This window comes from Mobula hypostoma, chromosome 8, assembly GCF_963921235.1.
Source record: "Mobula hypostoma chromosome 8, sMobHyp1.1, whole genome shotgun sequence".
Classification (NCBI taxonomy): Eukaryota; Metazoa; Chordata; class Chondrichthyes; order Myliobatiformes; family Myliobatidae; genus Mobula; species Mobula hypostoma.
In genome coordinates, this window is record NC_086104.1 from 70,217,186 (window position 1) to 70,229,701 (window position 12,516).

The window sequence follows — 12,516 nt, forward strand, 5'->3', positions numbered from 1 at the left end:
CTAGGCCTCCTGTCTCGTGATCCTCCCCCTTCTCCAACTCTGTGTCCCTCTTGCCAATCAACTGTCCAGCTCTTAATTTCTTCCCTCCCCCTCCTGTCTTCTCCTATCATTTCGGATCTCCCCCTCCCCCTCCCACTTTCAAATATCTTACTATCTCTTCTTTCAGTTAGTCCTGACGAAGGGTCTCGGCCCGAAACATTGACTGTACCTCTTCCTATAGATACTGCCTGGCCTGCTGCATTCACCAGCATTTTGTGTGTCTTGCTTGATTTTCCAGCATCTGCAGATTTTCTCGTGTTTCAGTGTTTTTGTTATCACTTTGGCTCAATTTTATTATACATTGTTATCTGGCCTCACTATTAACACTGAGAAAAAAGCATCATGTGCTTCCTTCAGCAGATAGTTATTTCAGATCCCAGCAGCTGCAGTTCTCTTGTGTGTCCATTGATATGCTTGTCACGGGCACCATTACAATATTAACTCATTTTGATTCTTGGTATCAAATATATTCCTGATTGTGAGGCTGGATTAGGATCAGGTTTAATATCATCAGCATATGTTGTGAAATTTGTTAACTTTGCAGCAGCAGTACAATGCAATACATGATATACTGTGAATTACAGTAAGCATTTATAGCTTAATAAATAGTGCAAAAACAGAAATAAAGAAGTAGTGAGGTAGTGTTTATAGGTTCAATGTTCATTCGGAAATCGGATGGCAGAGGGGAAGAAGCTGTTCCTGAATCACTGAGTGTGTGCCTTCAGGCTTCTGTACCTCCTTCCCGAAGGTAACAGTGAGAAAAGGGCATGTCCTTGGTGGTAGGAGTCCTTAACGATGGACGCCGCCTTTTTGAGGCACCGTTCCCTTAAGATGTCTTAAATACTACAGATACTGGTACCTATGATGGAGCTGACTAATTTTACAACTCTCTGCAGCTTACTTCGATCCTGACACCCAAACCAGACAGTGATGCAGCCAGTCAGAATGCTCTCCGTGGTATATTTGTAGAAGTTTTTGAGTGTTTTAGGTGACATTTGTGACGAGAATACACATAAAATTAAGATGTTTGCTGGCCTGGGTTAGCATCAGTGACATCAGCAAGTGGTCTGCCACCTGCCCTCAGGGGAAGGAGAGATAAGGAACAATGGAGCAGCGTCTGGAGATGTGTAATGAAGGGACGTGGGAGAGAGAGCTGTCTGGAGCGGCTTCCCCCTTTGAACCCTGAACTGTTTGAAGTGATGGACAGGCGATACCCCAGCAGGGGGATAAAAAGGGACAGGTTCGCTAAGGCAGGACACACACGACACCCGAGGTAACGAGACCCTGGAAGCGGTACGCCTCTCACGAGTCGGTGGGAAGTACCGGACAACGGCCAGGGTGGAAAGGTGCGATCAGCAGGAACCCGGTGTGTGTCCGCCCTTGCCTGGGTGCTGGGTTCACTGCAGAGGATCGACCGCATCTGGAGGAGGGGTCACAGTCGGTGACCTCAGGTGACATCACCAAGGACCCGCCCAAAAGCTGATTGTGAGCCATCTCGCCGGTCTGTGAGTGAAGCCATGTCTGAATGATCAGTTGTTCCTGTTCTATCTCTCTCTTCCCCCCACGTTGTCCATCGCCATGGCAACGATTACTGCGAACTGAACTACTAACTGGACTGAACTTTGAGTCACTTTGAAATTTGGTCATTTACCCCTAGACAACGATAGAGCTTGATTGATGCTGTTATCTTAATTCTGTGCACATGTGTGTTTATCATCGCTGAATTGTTGCATTTATTATCCTTTCGATTACTGTGTTGCTTGTTTCTTTAATAAAACTTTCTTAGTTCTAGTACTCCAGACTCCAACTGAGTGATCCATTTCTGCTGGTTTGGCAACCCAGTTACGGGGTATGTAACATAAGTGGGGTTCTCGTCCGCGATTTTGAACGCTAAATTTGGGACGGAGTAAATTGATTGGGTTAAAATTCCCGAAAGAAAGAAAAGACAAACAGCAGAAATGGAGGCTGAGGAATTTATAAAGGCGCCGACCTTGGAGGCATTAGAGGATGCCAGGAAATCGGAATTGATAGCTGTGGCCAAACGGTTGAATCTTGCTAAGGTGAAGTCGACAATGAGGAGAGAGGAGATACACAGAGCTATTGTAGAGCACTATGTATCTAAAGGTGTGTTTCCCCAAAGTGAGCTGGGGGTGGTGTCTATTGAAAAACCTGTTGGAGACGCGGTACAGGTACAGCTTGAAAAACTGAGACTCGAGCACGAGTTCCGGGTACGACAGTTAGAACACGAAGAGAAGCAGTTAGAAAGGCGGGAGAAAGAGAAAGAGAGAGAAAGACAGTTAGAGAGAGAGGAGAAAGAGAGGGACAGACAGTTAGAGAGAGAGGAGAAAGAGAGGCAATGGGAGCGAGAAGAGAGAGGGAAACAGAGGGAAAGGGAATTTGAGCTGGAGAAGTTAAAGATAAGGGCCGAGCAGGGGCTCGTGCCGAACCAAGGTGGAGGGTTCCGGGCGACCCAGGAGGTTAGGCTGGTTCCCCCATTTGATGATACCGACGTGGATCGGTACTTCCTCCACTTCGAAAAAATGGCTATAAGTCAGGACTGGCCGAGGGTTGTGTTACTTCAGAGTGTACTGAAAGGGAAGGCCCAAGAAGCTTACTCAGCTTTGTCCGCGGAAGATGCCCAGAGGTATGAGGTGGTGAAAGAGGCCATCCTCAGGATTTATGAGTTGGTCCCGGAGGCATACCGGCAGAGGTTCCGGAAGGCGAGGAAACAGTGGGACCGCACGTATTTGGAGTTTGCCCGTGAGATGCAGACATATTGTGAGCGTTGGTGCGCCTCGAAGTGGGTAGAGGGGGATTATGACAAACTGCTACAACTGATTCTGATTGAGCAGTTTAAAGGTTGTGTCCCTGAGGGTATGAGACCCTACCTCGATGAGAAAGAGGCAGCCACGTTAGCCGCAACTGCTAAGTTAGCGGATGAGTATGCGTTGACGCATAAAATGAAGTTTGCCCCGAGTAAAGGCTACCAGAAGGGTAGTCAGGACCGCGGGGAGAGTCCGCCGGAAAAGTCAGAAAGTAAGCCGGGGACTAGTGAAAAGGATAAGGTAGACCGGGAGCAGTCTGGTAGGAAGTCTCCTGGGGTCGTCTGTTATAATTGTGGGAAAGTCGGACACTTTGCGTCCGGGTGCTTTGCCCCAAAGAAGGAGACGGGGAAAGGAAAAGCGGAAATTTTGAATGGCTGTATTGAGCTGTTAAGCGAACCGCTAGGGAAGGACAGGTCTGAAAAAGTCCAGGAAGGGCGCGAGAGGTTTATCTCGGCCGGATTGGTGTCAGTGAAGGAGGGGTTAAAACCAGTTCCAGTGCGGATCTGGAGAGACACGGGAGCGTGTCAGTCACTAATACTGAAGAGTGTATTAGAGTTTAGCTCAGAGACTGAGACTGGGGAGGTAGAGGTCAAAGGTGTTGGGGAAGGGACAGAGTCAGTCCCTTTGCACCAGATACACTTACAGAGCAACCTGGTCTCTGGACTAGTCACGATCGGGGTGAGGTCCGAATTACCGATGAAAGACGTGGAAGTCTTGCTCGGTAATGACCTCGCCGGGGGAATCGTGTTCCCAGTCGTGAGATTGACAGGTCAGCCTGCCAGCATTGAGGCCCCGCCCATGGACTCACAGGTTCATCACGGGCCCGCGATCGTGAATTTAGCTGAAACGTTTCTGCCAACCTTGTGTGAGACAAGGAGTGTAGTGAGATAAGAGGTAGTGAGGGAGCTGGGACGGACGTAGCAGTAGCCAGGAAAGAATTTGTGCAGACGCAGGAGCGAGACGAGGGGCTGATGGTTTTTGCAGAGACAGCTCTCTCTGACACAGCTTTAACAAGGGAACTAGTAGGCTATTGTGCGGATGAGGAAGTGCCAAGGAAGAAAGGGAAATCAAGTACAGTATCCGCAGATGAGGAGTGGGGGGTGGTGCAAAAGAGTTATGGGGATGAGGTTTTTAACATGGCCCACGAGGTACCCCCCGGTGGACATTTTGCGGTGCTGGAGGAAACAGTTGGTGGAATCATGAAAGAGATTTACCGGCTGCCCAGGGGGAAAAATGTTATTGATCATGACCGACGCGAACTGAGACGGTCACCGGCTTTTGATATGCTAACAAACCTAGTCGGTGTTAGCGTGGAAATCAATGAAGCTAGGGGCCCCTTGATAAGAGGGAAAAAAACATTTTGAAAAGATTAGTATGGGATCGATCAGATGGGAGAAGGCTATTGTTTTGGCCAGGTCTACTGATAAGGTCTCTCCCTTAATCCCCGAACAAAGCGAATCTTTACCAGAAGTAATTAAACGACTCGCACCTGTGTGTTTGATTGTCCCAAGGAAATGCAAAGAACTGGGACGTTGGTTGATGTCTGTTACAATAGGGCAGCCCAGTAAAGAACACTCATATTTAATGAGTAATTCAGTGACTGAAGGGCTGATGAACACAGAGGTGTGTATTGGCAATTTAATACGGCTGTCTGAAGCCAGCTTGATAGTGAACCTTGAAAAAAATGAATTCGGCCACACGAGGGTCACTTACCTGGGAATTGTGGTGACACAGGGGCAGCTGGCAGCGATGCAAGCTACAGTGCAGGCTATCGCTGACCTCCCAACCCCGACAGACAAGAGGGCCCTCAGAAGGCTCTTGGAGATGGTGGGGTACTGCAGGAAGTTTTGCAATAACTCTGCGGTCAATACCCGTCCCCCTCCTACTAAGCCCTTGCGAGAGAAAACTGAGTCGGAATGGGACGACCCTTGTTATTGTGGTCCGGGAAAAAGCCAAATGAGAGGTTACATTGATCGCAATTCATCAGTGTTTTTGGCCACTATGAAGTTTGCTGAGTTGGAGCCTGGTCTAAGGGATTATTAATAACACGTGTAAGAGGAACAGAAAATGTGATGACTGTCTGTCAAGGTGTGGACAGCTTCAAACTCGCTGTGTTAGCCAAATAGCTGTTAAAGATGTATATTTGTGTATGTATCAAATAATGTATTCATGTTTGTAATTTTTACCGCCCGGTAAAAATCCTTAAAGGGGGGAAGTGTGACGAGAATACACATAAAATTAAGATGTTTGCTGGCCTGGGTTGGCATCAGTGACATCAGCAAGTGGTCTGCCACCTGCCCTCAGGGGAAGGAGAGATAAGGAACAATGGAGCAGCGTCTGGAGATGTGTAATGAAGGGACGTGGGAGAGAGAGCTGTCTGGAGCGGCTCCCCCCTTTGAACCCTGAACTGTTTGAAGTGATGGACAGGCGATACCCCAGCAGGGGGATAAAAAGGGACCGGTTTGCTAAGGCGACACACGCCACCCGAGGTAACGAGACCCTGGAAGCGGTGCGCCGCTCACGAGTGGGTGAGAAGTACCGGACAACGCACAGGGTGGAAAGGTACGATCAGCGGGAACCCGGTGTGTGTCCGCCCTTGCCTGGGTGCCGGGTTCACTGCAGAGGATCGACCGCATCTGGAGGAGGGGTCACAGTCGGTGACCTCAGGTGACATCACCAAGGACCCGCCCAAAAGCTGATTGTGAGCCATCTCGCCGGTCTGTGAGTGAAGCCGTGTCTGAATGATCAGTTGTTCCTGTTCTATCTCTCTCTCCCCCCACGTTGTCCATCGCCATGGCAACGATTACTGCGAACTGAACTACTAACTGGACTGAACTTTGAATCACTTTGAAATTTGGTCATTTACCCCTAGACAACGATAGAGCTTGATTGATGCTGTTTTCTTAATTCTGTGCACATGTGTGTTTATCATCGCTGAACTGTTGCATTTATTATCCTTTCGATTACTGTGTTGCTTGTTTCTTTAATAAAACTTTCTTAGTTCTAGTAATCCAGACTCCAACTGAGTGATCCATTTCTGCTGGTTTGGCAACCCAGTTACGGGGTACGTAACACATTCCAAATCTCTTCAGACTCCTGATGAAATATAGCCGCTGTCTTGCCTTCTTTATATAGCTGCATCGATATGCTGGGACCAGGTTATATCCTCAGAGACAGTAACACCCAGGAACTTGAAGCCGCTCACTCTCTCCACTTCTGTTCCCTCGTCTTACCCTTCCTGGAGTCCACAATCAGCTCTTTGGTCTTACTGACATTGAGTGCCAGTTTGTTGCTGTGACATCACTCAACTAACTGGTATATCTCGTCCTGTACACCCCCTCATCACCATCTGATATTCTACCAACAATGGTGGTATCATCAGCAAATTTATAGATGATATTTGAGCTGTTCCTAGCCACACAGTCATGGGTGTAGAGAGAGTAGAGCAATGGGCTAAGCACACACCCCTGAGGTGCACCAGTACTGATTGTCAGAGAGGTGGAGACGTTATTTCTGATTGTGGTCTTCCACTTAGGAAGTTGAGGATCCAGTTGCAGAAGGAGGTACAGAGACCCAGGTTCTGTAGATATTTGATCAAGACTGTAGGAATGATGGTGTTAAACGCTGAGCTATAGTCACTAAACAGTGTCCTGACAGAGAAATTTGTATTGAATCTTTGCATATATTCCTTGGTTCTATTCTATGTCTTGAAATTTGTTGTTTTCATCACCAGTACAGTGTAAGACATCAAAACATTACTATGTCACAAAAATAAATGATTCATAAAAAGGAAGAATGAGGTATTGGTCATGGCTTTGTGGACCATCAGAACTCTGCTGGAAAAGGTGAAGAAGTTGTTTCTAAGATGTTGAATATGGGTCTTCACACTCCCCCCACACCAGCCTCCCCAATCAAAGTAATGAGGAGAGGGCGTTTGCCAGGTGGTGGGAGTCCTTAATGATCTGAAAACTGATTTTCTCTTTCCCAGTTATCAGCAGACACATTAACTGTTTCTCCTTCTACAGACACTGCCTGACCTGTTGGGCATTTCTAACCATTTAACAACATGAGGTTGCTTAACAGGCTAAGAGTCCATGGTATTTCGGGAAAGATTCTAGCATGGATAAAGCAGTGGCTGATTGGCAGGAAGCAAAGAGTGGGAATAAAGGGAGCCTTTTCTGGTTGGCTGCCAGGGACTAGTGTGATCCACAGGGGTCTGCGTTGTGACCGATTTATTTTATGTTATTTGTCAGTGATTTGGATGATGGAACTGATGGCTTTGTTGAAAATTTTGCAGATGATATGAAGATAGGTGAAGGGGCAGGTAGTTTTGAGGAAGTAGAGAGGATTTAGACAGATTAGGAGAATAGGCAAAGAAATGGCAGATGGAATACAGTGTTCAGACATCTATAGACATCATTGGTAAAAGAAATGAAAGGCTTGAATATTTTCTAAATAGAGAGAAAATACAAAAAAAAACTGATGTGTACTTGTGAGTCCTTATGCTGGATTCCCTAAAGATTAATTTGCAGGTTGAGTCAATGGTAAGGAAGGCAAATTTCAAGAGGACTAGAATATAAAAGCAAGAATGTAGTGTTGAAACTTTATGAAGCACTGGTGAGGCCTCAAGGCCAATTTATACTTCTGCATCAAATCTACGCCGTAGGATTTAATGGCTCGTTATATGAAGAGTATTGGATGGCTCTGGCCTGTATTCACTAGAATTCAGAAGAATGAGGGATGACCTCATTGAAAACTATTGAATGGTGAAAGGCCTGACAGAGTGGATGTGGAGAAGATGTTTCCTATGATGGGGGAGCCTAAGACCAGAGGACACAGACTCAGAATAGAGTGGCATCCTTTTAGAATGGAAATTAGGACAATTTCTTTAGCCAGAGAGTGGTGAATCTGTGGAATTCTTTGCCACAGGCAGCTGTGGAGGCCAAATCTTTATGTATATTTAAGGCAGAGGTTGATAGATTCTTGACTGATCAGGGCATGAAGGGATACAGGGGGAAGGCAGGAAATTGGGGTTGAGAGAAAATTGGATCAGCCATGATGAAATGGCAGAGCAGACTTGATGGACCAAATGGCCTAATTCTGCTTCTATATCTTACGGTCTTATGGTCTAATTTCAGTTTTTGTTTCATTTTGCAGCATCTGCAGCTTTAAAAAAAATTTTCACCTAGACCAGTGTTTCTCAACGTAGGGTTCACAGATCCCTTGGTTAAAGGTAGGGGTCCATGGCACAAAAGAAGTTTGGGAACCCCTGATCTAGAATATGTGTAAATTTTGATCATAAAGGATCACTGGAAGTAGTTGGGAGCAGGTTCATTATAACAATCCTGGATACTGAGGGGACTGGCTTACAGAGCAAAGGTTGAGAAGGCTGGATCTGCCTCTGTAAAATAAATAAGATTTTTAGGGACTCTCTTGTGTCCTCATTTACTTTAACACCATCATAAATGTTTATGTACCTATTTTTATTTTTTCCAAAATAAAGAATACAGTTGATTGATTAAAAAATCTTTAAAACATAGTAAAGAAATACTGAAAATTTGCAGACTTGTCGTCCGACTGAGTTACATCTGTTATGGTTCTTGACTCTCCGGAATTCAGGACAGCACCTTGCAGCGGGTGAAGTTCCGCCCTCCCTGGAAGAGAGAGAGCCAGGTTAGATTTCCAGCCAGATTAAAGTCTGAGAGCAAAAAACAAACCGGAGCTCAGGCCCACTGCTCTGTGCCTGCCAAGGTCCCCCACCTGAGCCCGTTCCGTCTGCCTGTGTTTGATGTGTTTCTCTCTTGCAGGTGGGAGGTGCAGGAGGCTTGGGTCCCATGCCACCAGGTTCAGGAATAGTTGTTGCCCTACAACCATCGGGCTTCTGGACCGATGTGGATGGCTTCATACGTCTCGGTGCTGTACTGACTCCACAGCCTGTACACTCTCTTTTAGAGACTCTGTCTACTGTAATTTTTGTTCTCCTTTGAGCCCTGGCAAGATAATGAATCTCAAGCTTGTATATGCTGGACATGGGCTGGTCAGGAGTGTAGCGGCATCAGCACCGGACACTGAGCAGATGGTCCTGAGTTTGAATCTGACCATAGATACTTCCAAACCTTGCCACCAAAACCCCATGGAAAACTACATTACCCACAGGGTCACCAAGAGTAGGCGGTGACTTGATGGCACTCAACAACAACAACATGCTATACATACTTTAATAATAAATATTCTTTGATATTTCGTAATAAATTTACTAAATTTGTTGTTTTGTATGGTAGTACAGAGAAAGTCTTAAAATTACTATATGATACAAAAAATGAATAATAAATAGTACAAAAGAGGAATAGCACGGCACTGTTCATGGATTAATGTACTGTTCAGAAATCTGATTACCCTGTGTGGAATATCAGGGATAATCCACATCAAAGTGTTCTTGCTGTGGTTACTTCCAGGACAACTGAGAAGATACCTAATCTAAGATTTAAATTTGAAAATTCAGCCGTGACGGACCTCTGGTGCCACCTCTGCTCACCTGATGTAATTGCAAGAACAGAAGTCGGAAGACTTGCTTCCTTATTCCGACGTCTCTTGTAGATGGCTGATCAGAGTACAACTTCTCAATTCAGTCGCAATTTAAGGCATGCATTTTTCTAAGAGAAGTTTGAGAAGGAAAATGGCAACAGCTTTATAAAGGCAGTCATGAATGAGCATGTCCCCACAAAATCATTCAGAGTCTTCTCCAACTAGAAGTCCAGGATGAACCAAGAGATTCGCGATCTGCTGAGGGTCAGATCATAGTGTTCAGCTCTGGCGACTGAGTGAAATACAGGTACGAACTTCAGAAAGCCATTTCACATGAGCATTGGCAATTCTGGTGCAAACTTGAATCATACAAGGAGGCTTGACAGCTGTAGCAGAGCTTGAAAGCTATCACCTCCTACAAGTGAAACCAAGCAACACAGTTGACATCAAGGTTTCGCTCTCAATGCCTTTTATGCTTGCTTTGACTAACAAAACATGGAGGGACTCTGAAAAGCTCCAACAGCCCCCTACGACCATGTGATTTCGGTCTCCGCGAGCATCCTTCAGGAAAGCACCTGGTGGGATAACTAACCAAGTACTAAAGATCTGTGCTATTCACAGATGGAGTGTTCATGGATAGCTTTAACCTCTCACTTCAGCAGTCTGCGGTACCTACCTGCTTCAAGCAGGTTTCAATTATACAGGTGCCTAAGGAGAATGTGATAACCTGCCTCAGTGACTATCCTACAGTAGCACTTACATCCACTGTGATGAAGTTCTTTGAGAGGTTGGTGATAAAGCACATCAACTCCTGCTTGAGGAGCAGCTTGGATCTACTCCAATTTGCCTACCGTCACAACAGGTCAACTGCAGATGCCATTTCATTGGCTCTTCGCTCAACATCTGGACAGCGAAAATCCATTGTGTACATCAGGATGCTCTTCGCTGGCTACAGCTCTGTATTCAACAATATCATCCCCTCAAAACTAATCAATAAACTCCAAGACCTGGGCCTCATTACCTCCTTGTGCAACTGGATCCTGGATTTCCTCACTTGCAGACCCCGTTCAGTTCAGATAGAAACATAGAAACATAGAAAATAGTTGCAGGAGTAGGCCATTCGGCCCTTCGAGCCTGCACCGCCATTTATTATGATCATGGCTGATCATCCAACTCAGAACCCCGCCCCAGCCTTCCCTCCATACCCCCTGACCCCTGTAGCCACAAGGGCCATATCTAACTCCCTCTTAAACATAGCCAATGAACTGGCCTCAACAGTTTCCTGTGGCAGAGAATTCCACAGATTCACCACTCTCTGTGTGAAGAAGTTTTTCCTAATCTCGGTCCTAAAAGGCTTCCCCTCTATCCTCAAACTGTGACCCCTCGTTCTGGACTTCCCCAACATCGGGAACAATCTTCCTGCATCTAGCCCGTCCAATCCCTTTAGGATCTTATACGTTTCAATCAGATCCCCCCTCAATCTTCTAAATTCCAACGAGTACAAGCCCAGTTCATCCAGTCTTTCTTCATATGAAAGTCCTGCCATCCCAGGAATCAATCTGGTGAACCTTCTTTGTACTCCCTCTATGGCAAAGATGTCTTTCCTCAGATTAGGGGACCAAAACTGCACACAATACTCCAGGTGTGGTCTCACCAAGGCCTTGTACAACTGCAGTAGTACCTCCCTGCTCCTGTACTCGAATAGATTGGCAGCAACACCTCCTCCACAATCTCCATCAGCGGAGGTGCTCCAGAAGGATGTGTGCTTTGCCCCTGCTCGACATGCTTCATACTTACGACTGTGAGGCTAACCACAGCTCCGACGCCATATTTAGGTTTGCTGACGACAGCACTGCTGTGGGCCAAATCAAAGGCGGTGACGAATCAACATATAGGAGGGTGATTGAGAATCCGGCTGAGTAGTGTCACAACAATAGCCTGTCACTCAGTGTCAGCAAGACCAAAGAGCTGACCACAGGAGGAGGAGACCAAAGGTCCATGAGCCAGTCCTCATCAGGGGATCAGAGCTAGAGACAATCAACAACTTGAAATTTATCAATGTCATTATTTCAGAGGATCTGTCCCAGGCCCAGCATGTAAGTGCCATTATGAATAAAGAACAGCAGTGCCTCTACCTAGAAGTTTGTGTAGATTCGGCATCTCATCTAAAACTCTGACAACTGTCTATGGATGCACAGTGAAGAGTATACTGACTGGGTGCATCAGTAGTATGAGAACACTAATGCCTTTGAGTGGAAAAAACCTATAAAAAAGTACTGGATACAGCCCAATCCATCATGGGTAGCGTCCTCTCCGTGTTTACAGGAGCACATTTACAAGGAGCGCTGTCGCAGAAAAGCAGCATCCATCATCAGGGTCCCCCACCATCCAGGCCAAGCTCTCTTCTCACTGCTGCCGTCACGAAGGAAGTACAGGAGCCTCAGGAGCCACACTACCGGGTCAGGAACAGTTATTCCCTCCATCATCAGATTCTTGAACCAGCGGCGATAACTTCACTACTCCAACGCCAAGCTGATTCCATGACCTTTGGACTCTTTTTTAAGGATTTATTATTTATTTATGATTATTATTTATTTTTCTTAGCTTGTTGCCTTTTTCACATTGGTTGTTTGTCCGTCTTTGTCGTATATGTTTTTTATCATTGATTCCATTGTGTTTCTTTGTACTTACTGTGAATGCCCACAAGAAAATGAATCTCATGGCAGTATATGGTTACATATACTGTATGTACTTTGATAATAAATTTACTTTGAACTTTGAAATATCTGCTACTGAAGTAACTTTTATAAGGCTGCTATAGGTCGTAGAAGGAATCTGAACACGAGATTCTGCAGATGCCAGAATCCAGAGTAACACACACGAAGTACTCAGCTGGAGGAACTCAGCAGATCAGGCAGCATCTCTGGAAATGAATAAACAGTTGACATTTCAGGCCAAGACCCTTCTTCAGGACTGGAAAGGAAGGGGGGAGACGTCAGACTGAAAAGGTGGGGGGAGGGGAAGGAAGACTGGCTGGAAGGTGGGTGGGAAAGGTAAATGGCTGGAGAAGAGGGAATCTGATAGAAGAGGAGAGTGGAACATGGAGGAAGGGAAGAAAGAGGGGCAT